We start from the raw sequence: 21,348 nt of genomic DNA on the forward strand, positions 1-21,348 counted from the left end.
ATACTGCACTGCTAATGGGGTCTTATTTAAAAATGCCATCTAATAATGCTGTATTTTTCTTAAGATAATGTCTAATTTTATGTTAGAGCTGACTGTTGCTATTGTAATAACCTTGCAGTATAATACAGTCACGGGCTTTAATAATGTGATACTCTACCAATCCCACATCCCAGTCTAGATTGATCAAGTTTGCTAAATGCTTTGAGAAACAGATTGTGAATTGTTACAGTCTATAATGCAGTAATATTAGCTTCATGAGTTTCGGCACCTGATAACATGCTTTAAAATGATTACTCTAAAAAGGGAAGAGCCAGCTGTCAAGCATAGAATGCTGCAATCTGATCGGTGAAAATATTTTTCAAATGTGACCCTATTTGTACTTCTCACTCGTAATATCACCATTCATCAAACAAGAGACATACAATTGTACAGATTTAGTCATCAAATAAAATACACTAATATGATTATTTAAGGAAAAACTTAGCTATTTATATTATATTCTATGTTGGCATTCCTTAACATCTCACACAGCCAAAAAAGAATGCACCATAAGAGCATCAAATGAAAAGCACCATAACATTTCAAACCTGCTGTAATAAGAACAATAGTTGAACTAAAAGACTGCTGACCTTTATGAAGAAGTAAATAAACTAGTAATAAGGCCTATTTGGACTGTGGTGAATCTAAAATGATATTTCATTGTCTTACTATCATTCACTTCAGTTACCTACAGAAAATGAGTTTAGAACCTCTAAACTCCAATAGTATTTGTTTGTAGAAACTGCAAACAGCAGATGTGGCAGTATAGAGTATATAGGCTACGAGACAAGCAGTTTTACAGCTGTTGGCCATGGGAATCCATTCAGATAACTCTTGGTTAAATATTGAAATGGATACAAATGACACTCATATATTGTTGAACCAGAATTCTGAAAAGATTTTGAATGGTAGCCTCCAATCTTTATCCCCACCTAAGCAGATGATCACAGAGCTAATTAATTTCTCAACAACTATCGTCATGGCCAAAGTGAAGAGCATCACATCCAACACTCCATTGCATTTATCTGACTTCAATTCCATAATACTGCTTTTAAAGTCTTGGTTTTAATAAAGTTTAAACTTAATAACATATGACTGGATATATATAATGTAAATAAAGGCCTACATTGTTCATGCAATCATTTAAATTGAAAGACTTACAGTATCTTTCCATTGTTGTTTCAAATCAATCCTAACATGTACTGTATATTGCATTTTTTTTAGTGAAAAGTCTCACAATTTCTGTCTAGGGAGTTAAAGCTCTATATGACATCTGTGAACATTAAACTTTAAAAAGATAGTCTAAACCACCTTACCTATAGATAGCATGTACTGTATTTGAATAACATACCAAAAAAAGAGGTTTTAAGAGTGTGTCTTTGTTTGGCAGGAAGAACACATTTAAATGGTTTATTTTTAAAACTGAAAAAAGATACACAAAGACAGAATAAAATTTGTCCTCAAAGTGAAGTTTGTTGTGTCCTTACTGTATATCACTATATCACAGATTTACTGTATTTTTCAGTACAGTGCGCTTTAACTAAAAGGCCAGGAATTTGCTATAGAGCCATTAAGTATACCGACTTTGCTCCATCTGTATGAAACTGAACACACTTCCATAGACACACCTTCACCGTATATATTGCTAGTCAGATGACCTGAAGTATTGCCACTTCTAAACATGGCTTGGTGGAAATAATCATTTGTCATTTGTCAAGATGGCAGTTTCCAGACATTTTGTGGTGGAAAGATTTGTCTCTATAAATGAGGAGTGCCCTCTGTTCTTGGAGGCTGTACTACACCTGAATAACCATAATCTGAAAATTTGAAGTGACTGAATTTTTATATATAACATTGAAAGGGATTGCTCCTTGTGGTAAAACATATATTTATCATTGTTCATGTTAATATTTGACCTTGAGCTTTCTCATTCAATACATGCATGCCTCATGGTCTATAGCTTTAATGTCATTATCCTAGCCAAAGAGAATCCACAGTGGGAAGGTAAATGTGAAGAAACTATTTGTCTCTGTCTGTACTTTGAAATGCACAGGGTCCAATATATCATGTCACTGTTGCCTGGAATCATCTATTGGAATTACTAGGCTTGCAAAAAAATATCCCCCTTTAGCCACTGCTGTGGTATAAATATATTAGGTAAGTTTCGAATGGCATCTTCATTATAACATAACATATTGAAATTGTTTATTACAAAATGTTTTAATTTCCTTAGAAAACATCGTTCAGATGCTGTGTTAATGTGTGCATCCCCAAGAGTTTACAAAAGACCGATATTAAATGTACAGTAGCACATGTACTGTATGAATACTATGCCTGAAAATGTTGAAATGTGGTTTTTTTTATTTTTCTCGATGCTTAAATATAAGAATTTTTTGTTCAAGACCTGAGATGTCACAAAACGTTAGGAGAAAATGAATTCGTTTTGTGTAGAAATAATTGCATATTTACATATTTCTGAAATTTCATACTGTACCATCAGACATGACATATTTGACTGAAAAAGGTTAATAACTAACATCACATTTTTAATGTAATATTGAACTTAACATTTATGCTGCTTTGTCTCTTTATGCTATGCTAATCATACTTCTAAATAGAGTATAGGTTGTCAGTTGAAGGTTGTTATTATGATAAGCTGTAATTATTTATTTTGATTTGACACATATGCTGCAGCAAGCTGAAGTCTTTCAGGTTAACAGACAGCAGATATAGGGAGCACTATATCCTGGATGGGACTCCAATGTATCACAGGACATGCACACATCCTATACGCATGCTTACTACAACTTAGCCAGTGTGTACAGTACTTGTAAAGGTGGAGGGAATTGTAGCATCTGAAGAAAATCCACAAAAACACAGGAAGAACATAAAAACTCAGAATGCTTCACGGGATGAAATAAAACCAAGAACCCAATCCTTGAATGGAACCATGAAACTATAAAAGCACAATACTTCTAGTAGGACAGCAGGATATTTCAAAATGTCATTTACACAAAAAAATTCAATAAACTGTATACTCTCTTCATCATTTCCTAGACACAGTGCATTTTAGCAGTCTATCTTGGCAGTATATAGTAGCATGTGTATATTAATATATTTACAAATACATAAAATACTATATTTCTTAATTTTTCATTCCAGCAGTGCCTTACATTTAAAATTCAAAATACTCTAGGAAGAACATATCTGGAAAAGCTCTGTAACCTTTATTATCACCTATCAAAACTTCATACTGTACTGTATGTGATTTCATTGTAGATACTGCAGCACTTACCACAAATTGTCTCAGCACATCCTTAATAGGCAGACAATGGCAAAAGCAGACAAACCAGAATGATAAACCTTTCTTCCACATTGAACCCAATAACCAACCTCAAGTACAGTATAGGGATCAATCAGGAAATGTTTCTAAGTTTGTTGCTTCTTCAAATATTCTTCTGAACTTTAGGAAGGAATTATTAATATACTGAATGGAAAGGGTGATGAGATCTCCCCTGTAGTTTACCTTACTGAAAAATATTCACAGCAAAAAGACTGTGAATACAGTTTATGATTTTGTCTTTTTTTGATAAAAAAGTAGAAATCATTACACAATCACTTAGTTTTATTTTCACTATGTAGTACATTGATCATATGTTAACTAAAATAATATATTACTACTGTAGATTTGTAAGTGTACATTACAGTGTACAAGCAGTTTAAAGTTCTATAAACTGTATATAAAAAATGAAATGTAGTGTTGTTGTATTTGTTTAACAGATTCATTACTGAGTGTACAGGGTAACTGTAACCATTTAAGTGCTATTTTATGTATAATGCAATTGACATTTGTTTTTGTATTTTATCTCATGTGCTATTTATACAGTATATTGTATGGATCATTTCTGGTTCAAGGTGTTTTTGGACTTGCTGATTGTTTTACTTAATCCTGACACTCCTATTTCTTTTTCCTATTTCTAAGCCCACTTGAGGAAAGTCCAGTCTCTCTATATAGAATTCAAGAATAAATTTATACTACAGTAGCTCTCCCATCAGATACTGTGGATTGCATTTTGGTCCTACTTTCACAAAATCTCAGAACACATGCCATTTCTATTATCCTATTTTTCATAATCATAAACAACTTTTTTCCTCCACTTGTTCCAGGACTTGTCCCAGTACGTTACCCAGTTCTTCTTTCCTTCATTAGGAAATCCACGCACAAGGGGAGAACATACTGTACAAACTCCAGATAGCACTGAACCGTGAACACATTGAAACCAAGGGCACTGCAATGCAAGTCAGCAATGCTAACCACTGCGTCTCCATGCTGCCCATTCAACAAACACATCTGTCCATCCATTTTAACAGCTTTTTCCACTTTTGGGTCAAAGGGGAGCTGGAGCCTATCCTGGCAAGCAACAGGCGCAAATTAGGGTACACCTCAGATGTGACACACTGACAGACACAGACACATTCGCTAGGGCCAGTTTTCCCAAAAGCCAATTAACCTACCATTATGTTTTCTTGGACTGTGAGAGGAAATCAGAGCACCTGGAGGAAACCCATATGCATATGGGGAGATCATACAAACTCCACGCAGATAGCACACTATTGTAGGTCTGGGATTGAATTTAGGACACTAGTGTTGTGAGGCAGCAATGCTAACAACTGCACCACCATGCTGCCATTTCAACAAATGAATTAAGAAAAATATAAGGGAAAACAAAGTTGTTTATAAATTAAGTAAAAACAACAGGACCCAATTAAAGAACAAATGCACAACGAAATACAAACACAGGTAAAAGAATATTAGAAAGCCCAATAAAGAAGTTAAATAGAACATTGAAATGGAGCTCAAAATAAATGTTATTTCATTACTCCTACAAAAAAAAAAGAATTGTCAAGGATTAGGTGAAATATATATCAGACAAAAATAGAAAACTTGCAGACAATGAAAGGGAACTGGCAGAAGTACTAAACAAGTATTTAACTCGAGTGTTCACAAAGGAAGAAGACAACAACATGCCACAGGCAGTGGAAGGTCAGAATTCTGTATTACATACTATTAGCATAGGAAAGGCAAACATGTTTCAGGTACTAGAAACATTTAAGATTAATAAATCCCTTGGGCCTGATGATATATTATTTGATGTATTTAAGGAAATAAGCAATGCTATTCAGACGTTATTGACACAACTCTTCCAACAGTCGCTCAGAACAGGATGTTACCCAGGGTCTGGGAGATTTGCTAATGTAGTATCTACCTACAGAAAGGTTGAAAAAACTGAATTATTTAATACATCTGATTTCTGTGACATTATGAAGCCACTTATTTAAACTGAACTAGAGAATCAGTATCCTAGGAAATAATCAATATGGGTTTTGAAAAGTTAGGTCTTGCGGACCAGCTTGTATTGGTGTATTTACATTTTTAGAGAGCTTTTTTATAAGGTTGCTCATAAAAGATTAATACTCCAATTGCAAACTGTACACACAAGGGGTGAATGCTAAAATTGTATCAATCTGTACTACAGCCACTGCTCTTCTCGATTTATATAAATGATTTACATTCTGGTATAGTTAATAGCGAAGTTTGCAAATGATACCAAAATAAGTGGATTAGCAAACACCGCAGAAGCAGCACATGAAAATCAAATGATTTAGATAAAATTCAGGATTTTTAATCTAGACAAGTTCAGGGTAATGCGTGCAGGTAATAAAAACAAAAACTAATAATATAAATTGAAATTAACAAGATGCTACCTTAAAAATCTTCAGGAAAATATGGGGAAGCAAAAAATAAAAACATCAATTAAAAAATAAAATGCTAAGGTATGTAGTTACAAGTACAGAATTTAAATCAAGGAGTATTATTTTTAAATTATTCCATGCTGAAAAGAGAAGAGAGAAAACAACATTTTGGCTGTGGAGCCTTCTTCAGGTGTGGACACCTGAAAGCTCTGATGGGTGAAGGCATGAAGTGCTGCTGCAAATGCAAAAACTTTGAAAAAATTTACTGCATGGTATATGTATTGGCGGTAACTGTGTTGGGGGTTCTTTGGTAGAAACATAGAGGAGGGTACCACTGGCGGTGACGGAGTATGTGAGGAGGTCTGGTGATGAGCGTCAATATTGGGTTACAAATGTTGTGAATGTAATGTTGTTGTTTTTATTTTTCATTTGAAGAAAGTAAATTGTATTTAAATAAAATTAATTCACAAAAAAGAATAACAAATATCATGTATGCTGCTGACCAAAATGTTAGAAATACAGTACTTACAAGGACAATCCATCCATCTTTAGGTAGCCTACTAAATACAGTATGTTAAAAAATGAGCTGGAATAACTTTTTGACAATGTTATTGCTACACTATATCTGGTGACGTTTTATCTGAGTAATCCAACATAAATGCATACTATCTTATTGCATTTCACACTGAGAGTACAGCTCATTCTGTTCATCCCATTTATACAGACATATCAAAGATTTGATTGTTTTACAGTTTTATGTCTCAGGACTGTTACTTCCAGATTCAGTAGCACTATTACAAAGGAGAACTCAAAATAGCATAATAAAACTATCCAGGTTTTCCAGCCAAGAAACATATTTTAATATATTTTAACATATTTTAATATGTTTCTGCAGTAGAAAGGCTAAAGCATAACGTCATTAGCATTGATAGTCAATTTAAAAGAAAAGTGTGTACATGTAATCAATCTGAAACATTAATATTAATTAAGTGTAATGAGACCTGTTCATTGCCTAATGCTGAGGAGTTTTCATTGTCAGGACTCTAGAGTTCTAATGCAGAGGAAGGGGGGTGGATGTCTTGCAGCACAGATCTTTTCTTTTCTTAACCAAGTTCGGCAAGCCTTCTAGGAGTTTGCAAGACAGCAGTAAATGATTGAAGCATCTGAGATTATAATGAGATGTCAGCAAATGCAATCTATTTATAAGATATAGGGCAGACATACCTATTGACAAAATGGAGTGCAGTGGTGAACCATTGAATTTCGTGCATGCAATATCTTTGCAACCAATTTAACTTATCAAGATTTAAATTTGAAGATGTGAATTAGTTCTCCAGCACCAGTGCCACCCTGATTTAATCAGTTTGATCTGTGGACAGGCCAGCATGACTTTAAGATGCTGCTTTCTGTTACTTGGTTAAGTCCCAACACTTTTCATTATAGGTCTGTAAATCAATATTGTTTGTAGACATGGAATTAGCTGTTCTACAAGTGAGACCAGCGCATTTATGGGAAAATGTTGACTTAGAAAAGGTTTATTTAAATTTATACACTTCTTTTTATATTAGTGTTCTTATTAGCTGCTAGATGACAAACTTGAAGTGACATCCAAACCTGCTGAATTTGCAGATTAAAAATCCATACCCCATGAGTATGACTTAATTAACAGATGCATATATATCTGACTGGTGTTTATTTCAATGTCATTTTATTTGTACTGGAATATCAGTTAACATCTACAGAATTTTATTTGTAATTACAAAGGTGAAACTGAAATTTCAAAAACAATTACTAATCGGGATTAATCATTTCAATTTTTTTCCACACAAGGTACAACAACTAGAATTTCTAGACAACAGACTAGAGAAGACTATAAGGAAGAAATAAGATGTTCACATAAACTATATTTTAGACATTTAAACAAAAAGAACACCGTAGAGAATCAATTTCTTACACAATGCAGAAGAAAAATTATCTTCCCTGTATGAAGCCCAAAAACAGTACTTCAGTTTATATATTAATATTTTAACTATAAGTAGTGGAAACTGGACATGCATCCTTCTTCAAACCACCCTGAAATATAAAATTACTTTGCTCACTTCACACTATTTAGATATTACAAATCTCTTTAGTTTAAAAATCAGTAAATTATAACTTTAAAAATCGAATCAAGGGACCACGTCTAATTTGCAATCCACTAAACAAACCATCCAGGGGGCCTTTTTCTTAGATGAAAAGCTGTATTCAGAACAAATGTAAAATTTCTGTATTCATTTAATTCAAATTTGATCAATTCATATTAACAAAACTTCAGTGTAATGTTGGATAATTAAATTTAAAATCTATGTTGCAACAGGTGCACTCTCCTGTGTTGTATCTGTGTTGGCTTGGGAAAAGACAGATTCAATTAAGACTTTGTTTTCTGTAAATCAAAAACTGGTTTAGATACACCCTGAATCAAGTCCAATCTGTGAGAGATGCATTCAAACCCCTTACTCTCCTAAACATATGCTCTAGTCACATCCCAGGCTGGTCACGGTCAGATATTTTAAACACATTAATGCATTTTTTTACATTCCATTTAGATCCTAACCCTATGCGGGGGTTATACTCAAGTATATGTCCCTATTACAGCTGTACTACTGTATGTTTGGTTGGAAACCTTAACCTTTTGATTTGAAGCAAACTGGCCCACCGTCACTGACTGAACAGGAACATTCTACATTAAATTAAAAAGTCCTGCTAGGCTTTATAATAACATGGAAGCTTGTTCTCGCCTTCTTCAAGCACATTGAGGTTCTGTCCTTTGGTTAGCCTATGCAGTGCATCTTTCTATATTTTTATATGGATTTTCTTTGTTACAAACTCTTTGGAGAAGCTTTTTTGATTTTGTATTACCTTTACGATTTCACACTAGCCACATTTTTGGATGGTAAAATTCTCCCTTTCTTTTTGCTTTCTGCTTCATCCTCACCCTGTATTATGTTTTTACAGTAGGTTTGTATTGTTACTTTTGTGAAGCAATTGAGGTGGCTGACATAGAATGGGGTTTTTATGCATATGCTGATCATATTGCTATGTGTTTCATTGACTACTCAAAGTGCTATCTTTTTTATTTTTACAAAAAAAGTTGATTACAGAACTCCTAAAATCACCTAAATCAAATTGACTGACATCAATTCTGTCTAAGTGCACATATTGATTGCTAGCATTGTTTTACAACATCATTGTAGCAAAATATCAGAATAGAATAATAATGGCCATTTTGGATTTTATATCTTTGACAAACCCACAAATGTGTGTTAATCTTGTTTCTAGAGGATAATATTTATTACAGTTTCACTAACATAGACCACTAACTTAGGTAGAAACATTTTCAACAAGGTTTTCATGAAAAGTAACTATTGGGTAATAACCTTTTCTGATTTTAATTGAGCCTGTCTTTGATGTTGTTTGGTTTAAAATGGCTGTTGTCCATGCTTTTAGTTTACTGTCATCTAATCGTGCGAATAACAGATTTGTTTGCAGTGAAGCAGACATTCAGCGTGAGAAAGTTATGCACAGGCCTTTCAAGTGAGCTACTGGAGCAGCTATACATATTTATGGGCAAACAATCACTATGCTGGCTGCAGAATGTATTAGCAGCAAACAAGTCTTAAGCCAGGATCATGGTAAGAGCAACAATGGTTTTTATAAAGGGGTTTGGTTGGCACAGCAGTCCATCAATCATCTCTTACAGCATTATATACATCATCTCCTAAGAAACATGGTCTATAGATCATTTTACTGTTTACTTTTTTACTGCTTGCTTATTGGGGAAAGGTGACTCAGGTATGGTACACACATTTATCTCAAACTTTAAGCAGTCTGGCAAGGGATCGTATTTTGAAAAGTATAAACCTGTGATAAAAGTAAGACCTAAACCTGTGATTGTTGCATTTTAAATTACATTATTATGTACTTTTTCCTGGTAACTAAGATACATTTAATGGTTTGGAAAATGATCTGGTGGCAATTCACTTACATTTGTAAATTCTGTTCTGCCTCAATAAAATGTGCAGAAAATGTCAGTAAGGTTTTATAGCAAATATATAAAAGAAACAAAAAGTCTCCTGGTATTTATATTCATGAATTCATTCAAAATCAGGTACTGTCAGTTTCATGTTTAATAGTTGTTTAAAAGGCCAGCCTATTTCTTCAAAGGAATATCAGAATATAATGGTTTAGCTAATTTAATTACATTAAATAAAACTAACTTTTCACCCTTCACGAACAGAATGGAGTGATTCTATTTTACTCCAGTCTTAATTTACACCATTACTGCTTCTTTAATAAATGCTTCAAATGATGAATGTTTTTACTGTTAGCTAAGATAAAATGTTTTTAAAAAGCAGATTTATTTTGCACTCTTCAAATACAGACAAGAGACAGTTTTATAGATATCCATCTTACTCAATAAGTAACAACATTTTATCAAATGTTTCTCTCCCCTAGTACTGTGTATTTTATAGATTCACTGCTTATGCATAATAAATCTGTTTAAATGAGAGTGCAATACAAAAGACCTAATGAAAGAAAATGCAGGAAAGCACCATTTAAAAATAATTATTGTGAGATTCGCTGCTTATAAATACTGTATATAAGCATATAACATTGTATAATGTTACAACAATGATTAACTTCAAACAAAGACATCTGAGTTAACATCTTACTCATTACTCATTGCTTCGTAGCCCAAATGTTACTACTACTATGTAATATGCCAGTTGTACCCAACATCCCCAAGCAATGGTACTCAATTGCTAGAATAATGCTGAGCTAGAGTTGGTTTCAGTCCACTTGTATCTCCAAAATTTGCTGCACAATATTTTAACTGACTAGCTGAGCACCTGTGAATTTACAATGCTGTCACTAAGTGCTGAATGCCTCCTTCAATTGATATTACTATAAATGAGCAGTTAGTATTATGGGAATTCTAGTGATAAAAATGGCTCTCCCATCAGCTTTTATAAAAGTTTTCAACTGACTAATATGTAAATATCATCCCAACATCAAACTAGACATGCACTGATTGACATACAAGGCTAACAGGTCTGTGGAGGAGTACTACTGTAGTCCTTGTACAGTATATTAATGACTGTATCTACTACGAATCTGTGAAATTAATCAATTTGGCAGATGATACTACCCTGGCAGGGCTAATAACAAAAAATAATGAATATCTGTACAGGATCTCTGACAAAACAATCTTCAGCTCAATAAATGTAAAACCAAAGACGTAATCTGAATCTGAACTTTTTCTGATTAATGTTCAGATAGTGGAGAGGGTATTTACAGTATATTTAAGTTTCTTGGCACCACAATCTCTTCTACTTTGAAATGGGATACCAATGTACATCATATAGTGACAAAAAGCCCATTATAAACTATTAGCTCATAAAGTTTAGTACAGTGGATATAAAAAGTCTACACACCCTTATTGAAATTGCAGGTTTTTGTGACGTAAAGCCAGAAATCAAGATAAATCATGTCAGGCATTTTTCCATCTTTAATGTGACCTTGCAACCAACAAAATTCAAGAGAAAAACAAATCGATAATTATTAGGAAAAATAACAGAGGCGGACCTGAGAGGAGGCTTGGAGTTCCTGTTCTGCAGCTTTGCGATGAGCATGTCCATCTGCCTTTAAAATTTAATAATGGAACGCAAATCATTTTTTTTTAACTCGAACTCTTTTTAATTCTCATTTAACATAGCTTTCACACCAATCAGTTTTGCATTTGAAACCATCGTTAAACAAAGCAGTTGCTAATTGTACTTCCTAATGACATTACATGTGGGAAGATTATACATTTTAATTGATTTTATTTTTTCAATAAATTTTAGAAAAGTTTATCTACACAAATACCATAGATTATCTTCGATTGTATTTCTGGATGTTATGTCACAGTTCAATATTTTATATACATCTAAACAAGAAAGTCATGCGTTAGCATAAACTATTACTAATCAATAATTAGTATTAAAATCGCACTGTGATGAATTGTTGCACTTCTTCCACATCTTGTAAAAACATTAATTTACAAGACTTTGTTCAAATATACGTTACAATTGACTATCAGAAAATAAGTAAAATACATACTTACAAAATAAAAAAATGAAAGTAAAATATAATTTTAAATTAAGACAGAATTAACTTTTTGTCTGTCTCTCTGTGCTCTCTCTCACCTGCTGCGATTCGGACACAAAATGGTTAAAAATGGGGACAGGTCAGGCAGGCAGAGGAAAAGGGGGAGGGGGAGTCATCGTCCCATCACTATGACTAAAAAAAGTGTCAAAGAGGAATGGCTTAAGTGACATACAGAGCCGAAAAAGTTTGGTGCGGTCTTCTCCGCTTTAAAGGTACACTCCTTGCAGAAGAAGTTTCACCTCAAACGTTTGCCCACCAGCTAACACACAGAAACAAACTGAATACAAAATGTACTTGCAAGAATAACGATTACAAACATTTAAAAAAACATACTTGCTTTATACTGTTATACCATACAGTGTATTAAAATGAACACTCAATGGGCACTACACTGTGAGTAATGCTGCCCACGAAACCTCTTTCCCAAAAATTTCACAGGGGCAAGGTCACGTAACTGATTCAAAGCTGGATACATTTTTATCTTGCCTCGTGAAAGCAAAAATTCAGACATTTTTCAACATATTACTAAAATTATCAATCTCACTAATCACACTGTTAATCTCACTGTGCGCCCTGGTGCACACATAATGTTCACACTCCTAGTAAAATAAACAAAAACTCGTTTTCCGCATTATCACCTCGCATCAGGGAGGAAGAAAAAGTGCCAACGGTCATTTTTTGCACTCTCCATCACTCTGCCCAACCCCCCTGGACAGACAAAGTTGATTAAAACTTATTCAAAAGGGTGCGGTGTGTTAACACAAACAGTGCTTAACAGAGCCACTTGTAGGAGCAAGGTGACTTTCTGCTCATTTAAATAAAGCTACAGTACAGACAGATTTTAAATTCTTCAAGCAAAATTAGCTGTTTGTCAAAATCAGCTATTTTGCAAGCAGTACACGACTAGTCAAAAGGTACCTTTTGTCTCTCATGCAAACTCAGCAAAGGTTTATTTTTTATAATTCTGAACTTTGAACGATATGCCTCAGGGACTCATTATAGTATTGTAGAGAATACGGTTTGTGCAAGAAAATCAAAATACCGCCCCTCCTCACAGCTGGGTTTTGCCTCCCGCTGTTCCAAAACTGTACGGTTTCAAAGTATGTGTGAAATATCTTTTCTTAATCCAATCAATTTTTACTCATCCTGCTTTGTAAAAAAAATAGCTAAAAGGATCATTGTAAAGGTTAAATTCCAAGCTGAAAAGACAAGACTCGTGTCTTCTCTAACTCCTCAGTTCACAACTCATCCATTGTCATTCAATATTAATATTGTAACGAACAGCCGGCATACAGCTGGTGCTGAAGGAGGTCTTCTGTAGCTCAGCCGAAAACCTCTGTTGAGCAACACAGGAGACTTGGGTTCGAGGCCATGCGGTGAAGGATGAATGGGGACAGGAGCAGAGAAGGCACAAGCCCAAGAACCTGAATTCCTTACAATATTATTAATAATATATTTTGTATTGCATTTAAATTGGAATGTTTTTACAAATATAAGAGGCGATACACAACGTGTAAAAATAACCCTTTTCCTTGCTTTAGCTTTAAGAACTCCACGAAGAAATCCTAAATCACAAAACAATCACTTTTAATAATTAATCCAGATACACACACTCACACCAACAACAATGTATAATAGTAGACAATTTTTTTTTATATTCGGCTATGTAAGAAACAAAGTAATTCTCTGATCGGGCTTTGAACTGCCTGGGTGCAGCGCACTACATGACAGTCCATTGCCTATTACCACTATAAGGACAATGATACATTTTTAAAAAAAAACATATGTCAAATGTTTCCAAAATGTCCCCTTGTGATATTTTAGCTACTTAGTTACATGACTCCATATTGATATAACTATCAAGAGGTATTCAATCAGTACAACTTTTTTTTACAATAAGAGCAGGTGGTTTTCTTACCACGTATTCTTACAAAAGGCTAAAACGCTATAACTTTTTATGAAGTACATTATATAAGCTTTATAAAGTTAGAAGCACGTTAAAACCACAACCCAATGTAAGATACCAAGTTAAAGACTTTGATGCATAAAATATTTATGCTTACTTAAAATATTTACAGTCTGATGAAGGTGGAAGGTTTTGTACTTTTGTCCAACTAAGTAATCTTGCTTTTATAAAATATACCTACTTTTTAATCAGTTTAATGTTTAACATGCTGTAAAACATAGTTTAAAATTATTAAAAGTCTGAACAGTATACAATTTAAATTCTGTAATTGGCAAAAGATTGTCCCTCAGCATTGACCGGGATTCAAAACTGGGCATTTTCTCCCTACAGCCCAAATGCTTAGCATAAGATGTTAAGCTCAGCTCAACTAAGCCCATCTCCACCTGGTGGTATTATGAGGTATTTCACCCTATTAAAAAACAACACAGTACTTTGCAGATCATCCACCGCGTTTTAGCGCAGCATACTGTACGTCACGCTTTTTGAATGGCTGGATCTGTAAAACACAACCACTAGAGTGTAAAAGAAGATATACCATTTTGCTTTTTCAAACCCAAAATACTTTCCTTGTGTATTTATTCTAACTCTAACCCTTTAAATGTATTTAGATTTAGGATGTAGGATTTTGCTTTCATGAATTCCAAATTATGCTAGGTCATTCACAGATTCTTTTGTATTATATCTTAATTTCCCTAGGACACTGATTTTGATGTTTACCATCGGAAACTAACATCAATCATTCAATCTCACATTTCACCATTATATACCAGCAATGCATTAGCCAAAAAAAATTCCCTAGTGAATCCTGTATTTTCTGTGTAATATACTATATACATTTTTGTATTGTTTTGATGCATTTTTCTTTTCAGCACAGTTTAACTCTTCTGTAAGATGTATGAGGAGCAAATTATTTTTCCATCTTACTGTAAATTGCTTTGAGAAGCTGCTTTTAAAGAAGCTTTTAAATAAAAATAATAATAATAGTAATAATAAACAATTATTATTATCATTGTTATTGTTATTATTATTATTATAATATTGAGATTTGACACATTACAGAAACCCTTCTTTCAGGAAATTAATTTAAACATTAAAAACTATATTTTTTGGTACTCTTAGAAGTTAAATATAGCCTTTTATTATTCTAATTTTCTAAATAAAATTAGAGCATAAAACATAAATCATGAACCAGACCAGGTTACAAGAGACAGATGTAGATGACAGTTAATTAGTCTGATTTTAATTTAGAGTAAGTCTCTGCCAGCCACAGGAAATTGAAGAAATATTCCTTTCTAAAGGAATAAGGAATAAATTTTCAAGTGCCAGACTGCCTGACTGCAGGCATTTGCCTACATAAGTAATATGGTATGTAAAATGCTTTGCGAAGATAGAAAAGAAAACCTCTCTCAATAGATCTACATAAACAAAAATGAAAATTTTTCATTGTCAATGTCTACATAAATGCCATTATTTATATTAAAAATAAATCATAGTCCCTTCTTTCCTAAACCAGGAAAATGAAATACTGCAGGCAACCAAGATCTTCATAATATGCATTAATTTAAAGCAGATGAATACAATATATATTCTTATTATTTAAATGTTGCTTTTAAAAGGTCATTGTGATTCATTATATAGTATAAGGGTAGCATTTAAAATTTAATATGAGGTTAAAAGATAGACATTCATTATAGTAAGTACTTTTAAAACACTTCATATTTATTTGTCTTTGCCATTGGTATGCCTTTTTTGAGTATGACTAGGACAGACAGTGATGTAGACTAATCCTCCTGAAAGCATATGAAAATGGAGATTTTATATACTGTATATAACTATGTATCACGGAAGCCAATGGCCGTGGAGAGACCAGCGGGACAAGAAGACCCAATGCAAAGCGGCAGGAACGGAGAAAACGTGGGAATTCGCTCCTGGGCTCAAAGCATCTGGCAGAGTCTGGGACGAGACCAAAGCCCTCAGGCCACGTACATGGGGCAACCTGGTGAGGCAAGCCTCTTGACAACCGATCTCAATGCTGAGTGTGGAAGACAGGACATACCGGAAATAAATAGCACACCACCACCAGATGCACCAGAAGCACAAGAAAAGGCACACTGAGGCTAGGAATAGGACAGAAAGATGGAGTGGCCCTAGGGGTAGGAAGAGGGTCGTGACAGTACACCCCCCCAGCTTCAAGGGCAGCTCTGGACGCCCAAAAATATATTAATCTGCATAGCACTGGGGGGAGGAAAAACCTCATTTAACTGAAAGGAAACCTCCGGGAGTCCACGGCTGAGAGCTACCCCCTCCTCCGGGGTAAACCTTTATTAAGCAGAGGAAGTGGGAGCCAGGCAGGGCTTACAAGGACCGAGAAAAAAACAGACAAAACACGTAAAAAAATAGCATACAACAGAAATTACCCAGAAATCAGAGGAAAAACAAACAACACATAAAAAAATACCCACAACATAAATAAACCCTGACAGAACAGGGCAACAAACAACACGTAAAAAATAAGGCACAACCGAAAAACCTCAGAATCCATGGGGACAAATGACACATAAAAAGACCAGGGAGACAGGGAACCAGAAGCATGAGAAACCAGGAAAGCAGAAGCCAGGGAGGCCAGAAAACCAGAATCCAGGGAGGCCAGAACCGCTCACGGGGTCCAGTGCAGGCTCGGCATTCTGTCACAGAAGCTGGAGGCTAGCCGTGGAGAGACCGGTGGGACGAGAAGTCCCTATGAGAAGCATCAGGATAGTAGCAAACACAGGGGTTCGCTCTGGGCTCAAGATATCGGGCGGAGTCTGGGACGAGACCAAAGCTCTCAGGCCATGGACGTCAGGTGTCCGATCTGAATGCCGAGAGAGGAAGACAGGACAGACCATAAATAGCACACCACCACCAGATGCACAGGAATCACAAGAAAAGGTACAGAGGAGCTAGGAACAGGACAGAAAGGTGGAGCGCCATCTAGGGGTAGGAAGAGGGTCGTGAAACTATGCTTACAAATACTTGCTAATTTATTTGAGATTAGATATATATCCGTATATCTGCTCTTCCATTTAGCAGAACAAGATTTATACAAAAATACTGTAAATTTAAATAAAAATTAAATTAAAATTAGAAGAAGATTACAAAAACTAAATGTTTAGGAGGTTTGGGTGAACATGATTAAATTATCGTTTTTGAATTATTGAAACTACCTGCATTTGAACAAAACAAAAAGGGACTTTTTAATTAATACAAATCTCACAATTTCCTGAGCTGGTGTGCTTCACCCACAGTGTACACATCACTTCTATAATATATATACAGTATATATGAATTGAAGTTTCCACAAAATATTACTAATTCTGTATAATTTATTCCCTATGCCTATTCACAAAAATATTAAATATCTGGGGAATGTGTCACAAAAGCAAGGCACTTATAACACAAATAATGGAAATTAATAACTTACAACCTAGCCTCATCTATTGCAAAGAAAATTACCTGACATAAAGACTTCAGAATAAGAAATACTTCAGCAGGACCTGAGTTTAAATAGATTGTTTTACAACATATATTTTAGGTGTCTATTATTATCAGAAAGACTCCACTGTAATTAAAAAATGGAAATGTACATTGACACCACACTGAAAAATATCTAGGTCTCTAGGGTGTAGAAGAATAGATAGCTTGGTGTTTGCTTGACAAAATGAGTATATATTTCTGTGTTGATTAAGACATATATTAATGGTGTAAATAAATAAGGGAGGGTAAAGAATACTCTTTCTCAAGAATAAATTAACCACATGCCCTGAGTTTTATATTTCCCATGGCTATAAATTATAAATTTCCACTTTCTGCCCAGCTCTTTGAATTTATGTTTACTGTCCATTTCACACAGTTTAAAAACACAATCTCACAAACCGTCTTATGACACAGATCCATAACTAAAACCAGTGCAAGAAGCTACTGGCAGAAGATGAAGTTTCAATGTCATTGTTTATGAAACTATTTAAAACTGAAGTAAACCAAGTAAATTCAGGAGCAACTGCCTAATGGAGACATTTAATTTTAATGCATATGTATTTTCTTTAACTTTAAAGTTCCGTTATATTGGGTTTAATCATTTTGCATCTATGCATAGATAAAGTTAAAGACATAAGAAATGAAATCAATCTCATTACAGAATATTTAAGCTTTACTTTGAGAATATCATTATATCATAGGAAGTAATTTGAAATGAAACATAACAAAAAAATAAGTCTCATGACTTATATTTTTGAAACTGAAACCATTCTATGAATTATTAGCTACACTTGAGGAGGCTTAAAATAACAAGCTTCTGTGATGTTTCAGTTAGTTAGAAAATTCCAGCCTATTACTTTAAAGTGTTACCGCAGCCAGGTTTTACTCAAAAACATCAGGCTATAAAACATTAGTTTAAATTACATGATTTAGATAATTAGTTTTATTGCCCCATGCACAGACTGCCCAACAGTAATTCATAGGAAGCACCTGAGTTGGAAGAATATTTGCATATTGGAACAGTGAGTGGAAAATAGAAAATTTGAAGTGCTTTATTACTCATGAGTCCTGGAATTTGAAGGCAAATGGGCAGCACGTTCACAATGGTTTTTCAAACGATCAGTGATTTTCTGTGCAAAAACACTTCTGCTATAAACCGAAGGAAGACTTTTAAAGAAAGTGTCTAAATTATTCATTGTCATTGCAATATTCATAAAGTAGTGAATTACATATAGAATCAGGGCTGCTGGCTTGCCAGGAAACAAGACAGATCCGACTGCAACTCAGCTTTGAGTAGCAGAATATTCACAGGATCCTTGGAAGTACTTTAGATTTTTAAATTAAATGTGCCCATTTCTTAAATGTAAATGTTGTTTGACTTTAGATGTACTATACATTTACCATGACAATATTGTTTAAACCTGAACACCCACTTCAGGCTTTTTAATAAAATAATGTAATTAAATACAAGTAAGTAGTTCCTTCTACAAGACAGTATCACAGCTATCCAGCATGAATAAAGAATACACCTACTGTACCACTAGGCAAAGACATGGTTACTTAACTGGTTTCATAATATATGAGCTAGTTAACAGTGTCATGCTGATATAATAGCTTCTTCAGATAAGATTTATTTTTACTTTAATGTAGCAAATGTAAAGAAAGGAGTATCCAAAAATAATGCAATGCAATTGCAATGATTAATGAAAGAGACAAATAAATTGTATATTGTATAATTAGAACCATGTGTGAGATTATAAATTATTTTGTTTGATTTTTTCCTAAAAGTTGTCAATTACACTTTTAATCACACAGTGATTTCTGATTGTTACAGTAAATTAAAACTCCACATCACCTACACAGGATGTGCCATCAATGTAACCTGGATCAGACCTCAGTTTTTTACCATTCCTGGTATCTTGGAAATTCATAGAGTGACTATAAACTAATCAAAACAACAGAAGTTGTTAATTTCGCCATTTCCCATGCTGTGAAATTGTAAAGTATCACAGCTGCGTATTAAACATGAATTTAACCATTAATCATACTTTTGGCATAAGTAACAACAAAATAATTCAATTAAATACAAGTATCACATCGTTGAGACAGGATGTTGTTACAGTATGATTAATGCAGAAAAGCACTACTGGGTTAATAAACATGTAATACTAATTTGTCTGAAAATCACATGCAGCTACGGTACTTTAAGGATTCATTGAACCATCTGGCAGTTTTACAGAGTAGTGCAGTAGTGCAAAAGCAATGACAGGCCTCTTTCTGTGGTACTGCAGTGCCTACTTCAGTATATCGGACTGACACCTTGCATCAGAACAAATGCCAGGAATTGCAAATAAAAAAATTAATGTCAGAGCAAAGATTTGTTATCTGAAACAACTTTTTCACAATACATTAATTCATGAATACAAAGCACAAATACATGATTTAAAAAACTCCCATACAAGATAAAAATAGGTGCAGGCATTCATCTCAACCCAAATCAAAGAACAGTCAGTCCTTGTAAAAATCGACATCTCTAAAAAATTTAATAATTAAATCTGATCATCGAATATCAGAAAAATACATTTCATACCTTATGACAACTAATAAAATTAATACAAACTATATGTAAATGAAATAATGTATGTTGTTCTTTAACCATATTAAGAGGCAAGACGATGAAAGGAATTGTACATTTTGAATTCAATGATTAATTGATTTGATTTGTTGAGAATACAGTACATCTCTTTTTCCTACATAGTATTCTCATCTGTAAGTGTTCTAAAAATAAATAGAAAATGTAGAATTCCTTTCTTCTCCTTGACATTTGACAACACTTTAGAAAACTGAGCCAGAAAGTACCAATTAATGTTAATCTCAAACAAATGTACCAAACCTATTCATGTCCTATGAGTGAAACATTGTGAGCATGTCTGTCACAGAAGACAATTAAGCTTCATGTTTAACAAAACATGGTAAATACTATCACTGTATTTGTATAACAACACTGTATAAAATTAAAATTATCTTTGAAATTAATGGTATTAATGGCAGTTCCAGAGAGCCATAAGGCTAAAAAATTCATAAGTTACTGTATAAGCCAACAGTCATTGAAGCACTGAACTTTCAGTCCATTGATACAAAACCTTTTCTAAGTAGCCATGGAATCAAAAGTAATTACACATCCCTTTTCTCTTCTGCTGGAAACAGGCCAGCCTGAGGACATCTGAACTTGAGATTAAAAAAATACCTTTTTGGAGACAAAAGTCTTTTAAACATTACAAGAGAGTGTCAGGCAGTCTGGTATGCATTATGGGTGATGTTATAATATTCATTAAGGGATTCTATTCTATTCTATTCTAAGAAGACTCTATGTATTCTTTTTTGTAGCCGCTACTGGGAACAGTTATGCTGGGAATTAATAAGAAATGTGGATGTCTTCATCAAAGAGAGTGGATATGCATCAAACATAAAAATCTAAAATAAATGTAGGAAGGCAATCTGACAATGACTAAAACTCTGCATCTGCTCCCTTATGCTACCAAGGAGAACATGAATAATTAAGCCTTCAGTTGTAATTTCTATTTTACCATTCCTAGAAATTATTCCAGCTACCTATCTAACCCCACTTTAAAAGTTTAATCTTTTTCTTTATTTGACGTGAATGCTACTTTTTACAACCACTTGTGAGAAAATCTATTCAATATCCCCCTATCCCCTAAAAGGTTTTGAATAAACTCACTTAAGCCAGATTTTTCACAGCCATCTTTTCTGTCACTTTTCAAGAAATGGTAGAAAACTATCCACTGTAATGCATAAATGGTTCTCAATCAGACTTTAATGATAGAACTAAGTAATCAACAAGCAAAACCTGGTGCAGGAGTCATGCA

Source organism: Atractosteus spatula, chromosome 5 (assembly GCF_055471065.1).
Source record: "Atractosteus spatula isolate fAtrSpa1 chromosome 5, fAtrSpa1.hap1, whole genome shotgun sequence".
Taxonomy (NCBI): Eukaryota; Metazoa; Chordata; class Actinopteri; order Semionotiformes; family Lepisosteidae; genus Atractosteus; species Atractosteus spatula.